We start from the raw sequence: 12,330 nt of genomic DNA on the forward strand, positions 1-12,330 counted from the left end.
AGATAGGTTTAGCTACTTCTGGTACCCAATGACCTAGAGGCAAAGACAATTTGTCTCCCCTGTTTACAGAGAGAGAGTTTAATTAGTAAACAATGCAATATTTAAACATTAATAATAATACCTACAGAAGAGAGGAAGATTTTTTGTGGATACTTTTTTTAAAAGGGCAAAAAATAGATAGGTATCTATTATACGAAACCAAACATACCAAAAATAAAATAGGATTTTTAGACCCTATTTAGAACGATACTTCTTTCATTCAATTTTCATTAATTTAAGAATCTCTATTTGTACCCCCCAATTAGATCTTATCTATCTGTATTGTTCCTTTAATTAGCATTTTATCCTATAGAAATTGCTAACAATCCCAAATCTCTTTCTTATTGAAAATTAGAAACATAAATTAGAATTCAATTTAAAATCAACTTTTTTTATTTCTGCTTTACCATGGCATCCATGGCTGAATGGTTAAAGCACCCAACTCATAATTGGGAAGTCGCGGGTTCAATTCCTGCTGGATGTACTACAATAAAAAGTTATTGTGCTCATCCACTTCCACCACGGCCTACATTTTAAGCTTCTTTGGTTTACATACTTTCCCTAGACACTTGCTCACCATATCCTCCATGGGAATTGTGATAGGGACAATATTATGTTTCTTCCCAATTGACGCTCCTAGCCATCAAGGAGTGTTGGAAGTTTCTTTAGATGGTGGAGGTTTCTGAGCATCCACGGAGTGAATAATAGTCAAAGTGCTCATTGGGTTTTTCCCTTCCTCAAGTTTCGTACCTGCATTTGTATCCTGCAATGGAGGGTTATTCAATACTTGTTGATCCATTATAACTTTAGTTTCTTCACTCAGATCCAAGTCTACAACAATTTGGTTCACCACTAGTTCTCTACTCTTCTTTTTTCTCCTCAACTGAGTAACTCAGACTACTAAATATTTTAGTGAAGACCTCTTTGAACTTTTGGGTTGAACCTCTTCAATAAGTGGTCTTGTGTCACCTGCAATATCAACAATCTTGTTAGAGGAAGAAGTAGGAATCTGAGTTGTAGCACATGGACCAACTGTTAATTCATGGGGAAGTATGTTTGAATCGTTTCTAAACTTTTGATTCCTTAGCTATTTTTTTGTTCTTCTTATGAAGTTGAAGGACTTGGCTTGAATGCTTTCTTCCTCTCTTTTATCCCAATCAATTTCACGAATTGGCTTCCCTTGAACCTTTTTCATTGAATTTAGGATCTAAGACATCTTCCCCTTCATCTTCTTGTACAGTTGATACATTAATGGGCATTTTCATGGTAATAACCTATTGTAGAGTGAACCTTGACCATAACCTCCTCCTCACTTCAAATTCATCACCATAGTTTTCCCAGTAATCTTCTAACTGGGGTTCATGGAAGAAATGGTCATCCACATTCAAATTTTCTACAACGTATCCCCTGTTGTCAAATTTTAGTCTGGTGATGTAAGGCTGCAGATTCATTTTCTTGAACTCCAATTCTAAGTTCAAGGCATCAGATACTGATTTACAACTATAATAACCAAGTTCAATAGGAAAAACAACTCCAGATTTACCCTTTGTCCCTAATCTTTTATCAATGTGAGTCAATTGTTGGCTCACTTCAATTAGAACATAACTATCAAAAGTATATCTGGGTAATTTGAACAGCTTACCTTCAAAACTGCCCACTTGGATATAAGTAAATCTAGAAAGCTGATGAAATAACTTCCATAAATGCTAATCATCTCCATGGCCTCGATAGAAATTATTTTATAAATATCCCCTTGCAATTAAAAAGCAAGCCTTCATGGGAAAACATCATTCCATCTAATGAAATACTTTGCATACTTTTGTTGTTGCAGGTAAGGGTAATAGGCATAGACTTTCAGTCTGTCTGCCCATGGCTTATTATGGAATCCTTTCTAGTAGAAAGAGTGCAAGTTTTCTTTAAGTCTATTGAGAACTATGATGATATCTCACACCTCTATGATTAAATGTTCCCTAGTAAGAGGCTTAGGTAATCGGGACCCCCCTTTTTGAACCTTCAGAAGACAATTCCTTGATATAATTCTTCTATATGTGCTTTTCTTCTCAGAGAAAAATGTATATGAGGTCCCAATTGAATAGTCCCGGTATGGATTCTTATGTGGGATCCCCATTGCAGCAATTATTGTCTCTCTATTAATCTCCACCAACAACTTGCCACTACTAGTTCTAATGCACCTATTATCAGCATCATATATGTTCATGCACGCTATTACTAAATCCGAACAGGGAGCAGTGGTAGGAAAAGGAGCAACTTCCATTATGCAACTTCTTACTATCCTCTCCATCATTGAACCAGCTCTACAATTTTTAGCCCTTTCTACAAAATCTCCCAAGTCAGCTTGGGCCAAAGAGGTGTCATCCAACTCTGAAAGTATACTCACCAACCATGATGTTCGACCAAGTTTTGGATGTATTGGCCTCATTGAAGCCACTTTTACATTAAACAACAATATCTAATCAAGACAAAATTCTATTCCAAAACAAAAGATCTCTCCTACTCTGACCAACCTTCTAAGCTAAAAAAAAAGTATAGGGAGATTATCAAAACTCACTTGTAACCACCATAAAATCTGTGAAACCCTTGACATAATGGAGCTGAAATTACCTTCAGCGTCTCTGGCTCCTTCAATAATAGCAGCTACAACTTTTACAATTTTGAGAATTCACATGTCTTTTTAAAACAAATGAGAAAACAATTGAGAAAGATCTACACACGCCTCATAATGATTCATTCAAATGTGTGAAATAATAGTGATATGATAGGAACCTGACACTTTCTTAATTACTTATCAACTTCGTACAAACGGTTAATGTGTTCATGATTTCTTTCTAAATTTAGAATTTTAAACTATAAGATATTAGGAATATTCCTTTTTGCCACGCCACCTTCAATGTTATTAAAGTCTTTAAAGCCAACTTGGAATGAATCTTTTGAACCTTGAACCAGCTCACGAAGAGTTCAATGGTATTCAAGGAGACAGAACAAATAATTCTCAACCTGTGGCTCAAAACAACACTGGGAACAAGCAAGGACCTTTAACAAATAGAAAGGGAAGTTTTGAACCTTGAACCTTGAACCGATTTGTAAATAGTTCAAAGTTCAAGTTCAAAACTGACTTAACACAATCACACTTCCTCATTAAATAACATTACATAGTCATGACTCACGCAAGAGAACAGATTGAACCTTGAACCAAAAAGGTTCAAGGGTTCAAAGTTTAATATAAATTACAACAATATGCTTGCCTTACCACAACACAAAGCCACAAAGAGCATTACTTAAAGCGTGCTTTGAACCTTGAACCTTTGAACTATGAAAAGGTTCAATGACTTAGGTTCAAAGAAAGAAAACATAGGACCGAAAGAGGAAAGAAACACCAAAGGTTATCTCCGAGTTTGAAATTCTAATGAAAAATTGATGGATGATAACATTGGCTTTGATTGGGGACTGGGACGGCAAGGGACCTAGACATGAACCCTAGGATCTCTGGTTTCACAAACAAGCCTCATTCAAATGGACCAAAACAAACACAAAAATGGAATAGAAACAACAAACTAAACAAACCAAAACTTATGTACAAGACTCACGAGGGACTCTCGCTTACAATTGATATAGCTTCAAATCATGCCCATTACAGGTCAGGGGAAGAATAGAACCATCTTGATATGCTAATTTGAAAGAGTTAGGGCCTTTTACCTCCTGAATTACAAATGGTCCTTTCCATAAAGATTCAAACTTCGCATGCACCCCTTTTAGTTCCTTTCTTCTATCCCAAAGTAAAACCTAATCACCCTGCATGAATTTTTGTGGCCTGGCTTTCCTGTCAAATATTTTCTTGACACTCATTTGATGTTCTATGATCTGATCAACTAGCTTGTCCCTTTCTTCATCAATCCTCATCAAATGCATAATCCTTTTCTCCAGAGAATCCCAAAAAATACACATCCTCAATGACAGTCTGTAACTTGGAAGCCGCAAGTTCTAAGGGAAGTGCCACCTAAGCGCCCATGCCATATACTAATTCAAAAGGTGATATTCCTATAGCTCTTTTCGAAGATGTACAATCTTCCCAAAGAGATTCATAAAATCTTTTGTGCCTGTCTTTGAAATTTTCACTCACCAATTTCTTCATAATATTTATGAGGTTTTTATTGCTCGAATCCACCTGGCCATTACCCTGAGGGTAATAATCAGAAGATTGAGTGAGAGATATCCCAATGATCATAACAAAATAATGAAATCTCAGTAGAAGAGAATTTAGTTGCATTATCAGCTACAATTTTTTGAGGAACTCCAAATCAAACCAAAATATTTTCTGTAAGAAAACTACAAACAATCTCAGAAGTTGTCCTCCACATTGGAATAGCTTCAACCCATTTGGTGAAGTAATCAGTTGTTCTCAGTATGTGTGTATGCCCTACACTTGAGGTAGGTGACAAGGGACCTATAAAATATAAACCCCATTGTTTGAATGGTTCATCCACAACTATTGGTCAAAGAGGTAATGTCTCAAGTTGTGGTAAACCTGTGAATAATTTACACTTTTCACACTTGGCTACCCATGCATATGCATCTTTGAACATACCTAGCCAATAATAACAATTTCTCAAGATTTTGTAAGTAGTTACTGTTGATGAAAAATGACCACCACAAGCTTCATCATGAAAGATCTTCAACAATGACTCTTGAAGTGACTTATCCACATAGCACAGGAAAGTTCCATCCAACCCCTTTTTATACAACACATCATCAAAAATGGCATATTTGGTAGTCTTTATTCTCACGTTCCATTTTTCTCTTGGAGAAAGATGCACTAGACAATCCCCGTAGGTTAAGTAATATGCAATGTCTGCAAGCCAGGAATCTTGAAGCCCAACAAATAAGACGAAGGGGAGCTCCTCAGTCGTTTCATTCTTATTTTCAGCAAACAACTTACATAGACCTTGTCCTCTCACTAATTTTGTTGGTTTAATATCCAAATTAAACTCCTAAATCTTAGATACCCATGAGACCCTATTGTTCATTACTATATCCTATTGTGTCAAAATGCTCTTAACTGCAGAATGTGGCACATAAACAACTGCGTGAGAATGAAGAATATAGTACCTAAATTGTTTTAAAGCTTTCAAGACTGCATACGCTTTCTTTTCGATCAGGGAATATTTCAATTTATGTTTCTTTAGGGGAACACTCATGCAGGATATTGGAAATTCTTCATTATCTTCATTCTTTTGTAGCAAAATTACTGACATAGTATGCTCTAAGGCATAATAATAGATAATAAAATCCTTCTTAAAATCTGGATTAACGAGAACAGGTGTCTGGGCAATGGCCTCCTTTATTGATTTAAATGATTTATTTCCCTCTTCATTCCATTTAAATTATTGCCTTTCACTGATCAGATTTACAATGTACCTAGTGGTTTCTGCAAAATCTGGAACAAAACTCCTCAAAAATTTTACTTGTCCAAAGAAAGATCTGACTGCATTTCTGTTTGATGGGAGACTTAGCTATTGAATTGCCTTTACCCTCTCAGGGTTCACTCTTACTCCTTCTTTAGAGGCAATGTGACTAAGCAATTTACCTTTTGTCACCCCGAATACTGCCTTCTTTGGATTCAATGACACTCCATGTTCACGGCACCTTTGCAACACTTGCCTCAAGTCTCTCAGGCGATGCTTTCTTCCCTTCAAGAAGATAGTTAAATCATTAAGATATACAACAATTATGTTATCTTTCAAATTACCAAAACATAGGTCCATATCCCTCTAAAAGGTCACCTCTACATTTATCAGACCAAACGGTATCTTGTTATAAGCGAAAGTACCTCAAGGAGTAATGGAGGCAGTTTTATGCTAGTCACTTTCTAAAACACTGATCTGATTATAACCAAAAAATTTGTCAAGCATGGACATCATTTCTGAACCTGAAACCGTTTACAAAATATGATCCATAGTAGGTAATGGGTAATTATCTTTGAGACTGGCCTAATTCAGGTTCCTAAAGTCCATGCAAATCCTTATTTTCCCATTTTTCTTCTCGACAGGGACAATGTTGGCTATCCACGTAGAATGGTGAATAGGGTATATAATCCTGGCCTTCAATATTTCGTCTACTTCCTAAAATATTGCTTTAGATACTTTAGGATTGAAATTTCTAAACTTTTGCCAAAAAGGACTCACTCTAGGCTTCAGAGGATTGTGATGTTGGAATTTTCCTTCACTGAAGTTCTTCAGGTCATCGTAACAGCAAGAAAAAACATCTTTGTATTCCAATGAGAGAGAAATGAACCTTTCTTTCTCAGTAGGTGTGCAACATTTTCATAGATTTATATACTTGGGATCTTCCTCAGTATCAATGTTAATTCTTTCATAACCTCCAACATCTTAGACTACAGGAATCTGTTCATCTTTGTTTTTCTTATAAGCAACATGGTGATCAAAGAGACATTATAAAGAGACCAACCCTTTAGGAATCTTATTCCCTTTTAACTGCATAACTCCATCACCCAGCTCTTTGTCCCGCTCTAGTGAAATTTCTTTACATTTCACATCTGACCCTTCAGAGAATGTAGTAGCAAATTTTTTTATACACTGCATGAAATTTTTAATTTGTTTATCATTTTCAAAGACGTGCCAAAACTCAAAGTTATCAAGAACACTAGGCTGATATATTAAGTCCACTCGATAAGTATCATTGGTAAACTCAGGATGAGGAATCAATAAAGAAGTCGATACTGCTAAAGAATCTACTTTGGAGTTTTGTTCTCTAGGAATGGCCTGAATAGAAAATGCATCAAAATATTCAATTTCATCCCAGACTTTGTTTTGGTAATGCTTCAATCTCTCATTTTTAACATTGAACAATCCTCTAACCTGTTTCACAATCAACTCTGCATCTCCCTTGACTTGGAGAAGCTTTACTCCCAATTTCTTCACTTCGGCCAACCCCAACAATAAAGCTTCATACTCAACCATATTGTTTGTGTTCATGAATTTTAATTTGAAAGAAAAAGGAATGTGAATATCAAAGGGAGGAATAAGAACTACCCCTACACTAGAACCTAGCGCTACACAACTCCCATCAAACTCCATTAGCCATAAATTTTCTTCTGCCTCCAGTTGTGACACATTTTCTATAGCTACATTATCAGATAAAATCATGTAATTTCCAAATTGACATTCATGATACAAAATTTGAGCCTTTAGATCATTAGAGGGAAAAATGGTGAACTTACATTTAGGTTTAGGCTACAAAATGACTCATTTTTTTCCTATAGGAATAGTGGCTTGAGAAAAATCCATCTTTATCTCACCTCCCAAGTCTCTACAAAATGTACGACTTAGTAACATGCCATAGCTTGCAGGGATATCAGCTATTAGAATAGTTAGCTTGATTCTTTTATTTGGGTGAGCAGCAAGGACTACTTGAGCATCTTTGATCTGTCCTAATAAGGGTACTTGCTTGGAGTCCATTGAATAACATTTGCCAAAGGTTTTTGTCAAGGATAACCCCAACACTTTGGCTACTGTAGATGGCATGATATTATCTGATGCACCTAAGTCTATAATACAGTTGTTTAATTTATGACCATTTATGAACAATGATATATGAAAAGGCTCAAGTTTTGACTCAAGAACAGACAAAGCATCATCAGTTTGGAGGGCAGTTATTTTAGGGGTCACCTCATGAGTGATGAGATGAGCTGACACATCACTTTGGGAAGACAATGTAGCATTTACTGACTATTGTGATCCATTATCTTGTAATACACTATTTCCTTTTACAAACTTAACAAGTCTATCCATTTATTTGGGATTTAATTTAAGATACTCAGCTAGTGTAATTTGGATCTGGGAGGATTTACAAAACTACAATATCAAATGAACCTTCTACTTCTACAAATTTTGCCAACTGAGGTTCTTGAGGCTTATGATCATTGTTATGAAATCTGGAAAAAAATTCCTTACCTTTAGAATTCATAGAAGAGGATGAAGGGATGCCCTGAGGTTTTACATTTTGTTGATTTCTTATCAACACAACACATGAAGGATCCTCTAAAGTAACCAATATGTCACCTCCTCTTTCTGAATCTGACTCGTACTCTAGGAAGTGGATTTCAGAGTCGTCGGGTTGCCTAAAATATTCTTCTTCACTCAATTCATTTGAAATCTCTTTAGAACTAATCAACTGCGCATAACACACCATTTCAGGACAAGAATTGCCATCATGCTCATCTCTAAGATGAAAACACATACTCCCTTTTGGTGGTGAAGCTTCAATCGCCAATCTTTGTTGGTTTGGGGGTAATTGTAAGGATTTGTTTCCAATCCTCAGAGACTGATTTGTATTCCTCCTAGGTATGTCTTGATAAGGTGATGAATAAGATGTACTAGCTTTAGGTAGTTGTCTTTTAAGAGTTATTACATCACTCATCAGTCTCTATATTATAGGATCCAAAGAAGTAGAGGGTTGATCATTGGGTATGTGTACTTCTCTCTTGCACTTTCCTATAGTGATCAAGTCATCCTCCAACTCAATGGTAAGTTTTTTAACATCACTCAAGGTTGCAAATATTTGTGTGCAGATCAAGAAACCTATCTCTAAAGGCATGGAATTTATGAAAAAACATTACAAATTGTCATCTGAGGGTTTCTGATTGACATGAATTTTATGTACAATCTTATCAAATTTTGCTACGAAATCTCTCATGGATTCTGGAATCTCTTTTTTTAATTGGGCCAATTGAGCCAAAAGAGAGTTTTCATCCTCTGCTACTTTGAACCTTGCTTCCAAACATGTTTTCAAGTCCTGCCTATTTGTTATTACACTGTTTAGCAGGTGATAGAACTAATCCATAGCAGATCCAGTTGGTGTTTGTATAAATAGCCTCACTGCAACATCTTCATGTTGGACAGCTATTATACCATAAGCAAAATTGAACGCATTCAAGTATTCATCAATCGTGGTCTTCCCATCACCACTAAATTTTGGCAAGTGATCTCTCGCTCGTTTGGGTGGAGAATTCATATTTAAACCTAAGTTTCATGGACCTATTGCAGCCCCCCAAGGATTGTTTGTTGTCATTGGAAGAATCATATTGAGAGGGGTCGGGTTGATTATACTGGGTAAAGAAATACCATGCAAGGTTAGAGCCTGACAAACTAAGGTTATAGGAAATGAAGGAGATAGAAAAGGAGGTATACTTCTTGCTCATCTCTGAGGTGAAAAGGAGGGCTAAAAAACTATGTTCTGCAATTCTTGGAAAATAGATTCAGCTATCCCTTCTCGCCTTCACGACCTAGTATATCTTCTTGACTCTAGTCTATCTATAGTGAAAAACTTTGATGACACCCAAAAATATTCTTAAAAATTGGTAATCCAATTCTTGATATCCTCTAACTAGGCGACCAGTCTTGTGATTCAACTCCCCAGTAGAGTCACCAAAAATCTATTGGTTAATAGATTTTTCCTTTCTTTAATTTATATATGTATATTACAATATTGACTCATGCACACCCCTAATGAAAGGAAAATTAATGAACCAATAGTTGGGTGAACCGAATTAAGGTTCATCCTCTGCATTAGAGGGTAGCTCCTCATGAGATTTATAATGAATTTTTATGCAATTAATTTAGAAACAAATACACTTTTCACCTGACAGTGTGAAAGGCTTTCACATTCATTCATCAACATAAAAGAATGCTACAAATATCTATTTTTAAGTTTAGAGCTCACAGACTTCTACTTCCACATATATCCATTCAATAAACTCAAAATAAGGTAAACTCAAAGTAGTGTAAATACTGAACGATTCTCACTCATGCCTCATGGGACAAGGGGAATCAGTGTCATTTAAACAACAATGAAATTTATTGTAAACAATGAAAATCAATGAATTTACAAACATGGAAAGAAATGGCAATGAAATGAAATATTTCGCACATCATCATATATCTCAACAGAGATCACTAATCCTTCAAACTCATAGATTTTAAAGATTGCATCAAAATAGCATTTCATTCAAGTACCAGAAGTATCAGTTCTAAGAAATTCAAGGAAAATCAAATCTGTTCCTCCAAATCAAAGTTTTTCGGACCCTAACAAAGCTTGCTTTTTTTACATATATAGCATCCAGCCTAGTAGTTTGTTACAAAATAACCCTAAACCTTTTAAATCTAACCTAGAGTCAAAGAAATCATCTGCTTTGAACTTTATGAAATTAAATAAAAAAAACTACAGATAGGATGATAGCTCATTCGTTCGCTGATTGGGATTCCATCGTGGAAGAAGTGACCGCTGATTTGTCTATCTTTTCCATGGCACCACACACATTGCGCCACTCCAGATGCACTGCTAAAAATTTCAAGATAACGTGAAAGTACGCGACTCCGATGTGTTGGACACACTGCTTCCTTGTCCAAGTTCACCTGCATAACCTTTGTTTTATGTGCCACCAAGTGATCAAAGAAAACCATCAACATCGACTCTATCCTCGCCACTTTTGAAAAGTCATCGGTGGTCAAAGATTTCATTTCTTTTACAAGCTGCACTATTTCTTTGAATATCTTGGCCATATCTACAGCAGCTTCGATTGTCTATCCATCCTCCTTCATGACTCGTATATCAATGCACTTTAAATCCTTCTACATTGTATCAATCAAATCCTTCAACCCTTTAAGTAATTTAACAAATTCCTCATGGCCTTGCCTAATAACTGAATTTATCCATTCGACATTCTTTCTTGACACATAAAGCACAATATCATCCTGATTTTCCAGTCATTTTTCAGCTAGGAATTCCATCACACCAAACTTCTGCACATCATTCATTTGGGCCAAGACTATCACCCATTTGGTTCTCTCCTTCTCCCATGCAATAGTTTCTAGCTCTAGTTCTTTTCTCATAGTTATGGCATCTCCATATACTTTAACCAGGCTGACAATGTAGTCTGGACCTTGTTGTCCAATAGAATTAAGTCATGTATCAAATATTTCAGCTATCATGCGGCTCCTCTGGACTTGATCTAATAGATTTTGGTTCACCGCTGATTTGGGGTCAAAGCAAAATATCATCTGAGACAGTGGCTGGGGGCTTGGATGGTGTATGGTGTTGATGTACTCTGCCATTTTAGTGATGACCTGTTTCAGCTCCTTTTTATCTTTCTCATCCTTCTAGGACTAGGATATCATCCTCTTTGTGGAGGATTCCAAATGTTTAGCATCTATCGCTCTTGAAGAAATTTCCAAATCAATTTTCTCCATAGTAAAATCATCTTTAGTGGCCTTCTTTGAATCTCTGCCTAAGATGGGTTTAGCTACTTCTGCCACCCAATGACTTGTTGCCTCATCCACTTCCACCATTAAGATTCTTTGGTTTAGATACTTTCTCGAGGCACTTGCTCACCATATCCTCCATGGGAATTGTGATAGGGACAACATTACATTTCTTCCCAATTGACGCTCCTAGCCATCGAGGAGTGCTAGAAGTTTCTTTAGACGGTGGAGGTGTTCGAGCATCCAGGGATTCAATAATAGTCAGAGTGCTCATTGGGTTTGGCCCTTCTTCAGGTTTCATACTTGCATTTGTATCCTACAATGGAGGGTTCTTCAATACTCGCTGATCCATTGTCACTTCAGTTTTTTCGCCCGGATCCAAGTCGACAACAATTTGGTTCACCACTGGTTCTCTGCTCTTCTTTCTTCTCCTTGAGCAAGTAACTCGGACTGCTAAAGATTTCAGTGGAGACCTATTTAACCTTCTAGGTTGAACCTCTTCAATAATTGGTTGTGTGTCACCTGCAATATCAATAATCTTATTAGTGGAAGAAGTAGGAATCTAAGTTGTAGCACATGGACCAACTGTTAATTCAGTTGGAGGCATTTTTGAATCTTTTCTAAACTTTTGATCCCTTAGCCATTTTTTTGTTCTTCTTATGACATTGAAGGACTTGACTTGAACTCTTTCTTCCTCTCTTTTGTCCAAGTCAATTTCAGGAATTGGCTGCCCTAGAACCTTTTCATTGAATTCAGGATCTAAGACATCTTCCCCTACCTCTTCTTGTATACTTTATACATTAATGGGAAATTTCATGGTAATAACCTATTGTAGAGTGAACCTTGATGATAACCTCCTCCTCATTTCAAATTCATCGCCACAATTTTTCCAGTAATCTTCTAACTGGGGTTCATAGAAGAAATGCTCATCCACATTGAAATTTTCTACAATGTATCCCCTGCTGTCAAATTTTTGTCTGGCAATGTAAGGCTACAG

The 12,330-nt window shown here is 36.4% G+C and overlaps 1 non-coding gene across 1 annotated transcript; it reads left to right on the top strand.

Annotated features, from left to right (window-relative positions):
- The first annotated feature begins 450 nt into the window (after nucleotides 1-450).
- Nucleotides 451-523, top strand: TRNAM-CAU (transfer RNA methionine (anticodon CAU)). Its single transcript has one exon. It is a non-coding gene; the product is annotated as a tRNA-Met (tRNA).
- Nucleotides 524-12,330: the final 11,807 nt, after the last annotated feature.

The sequence above is a fragment of the Cryptomeria japonica genome, chromosome 11 (assembly GCF_030272615.1).
Source record: "Cryptomeria japonica chromosome 11, Sugi_1.0, whole genome shotgun sequence".
NCBI lineage: Eukaryota > Viridiplantae > Streptophyta > Pinopsida > Cupressales > Cupressaceae > Cryptomeria > Cryptomeria japonica.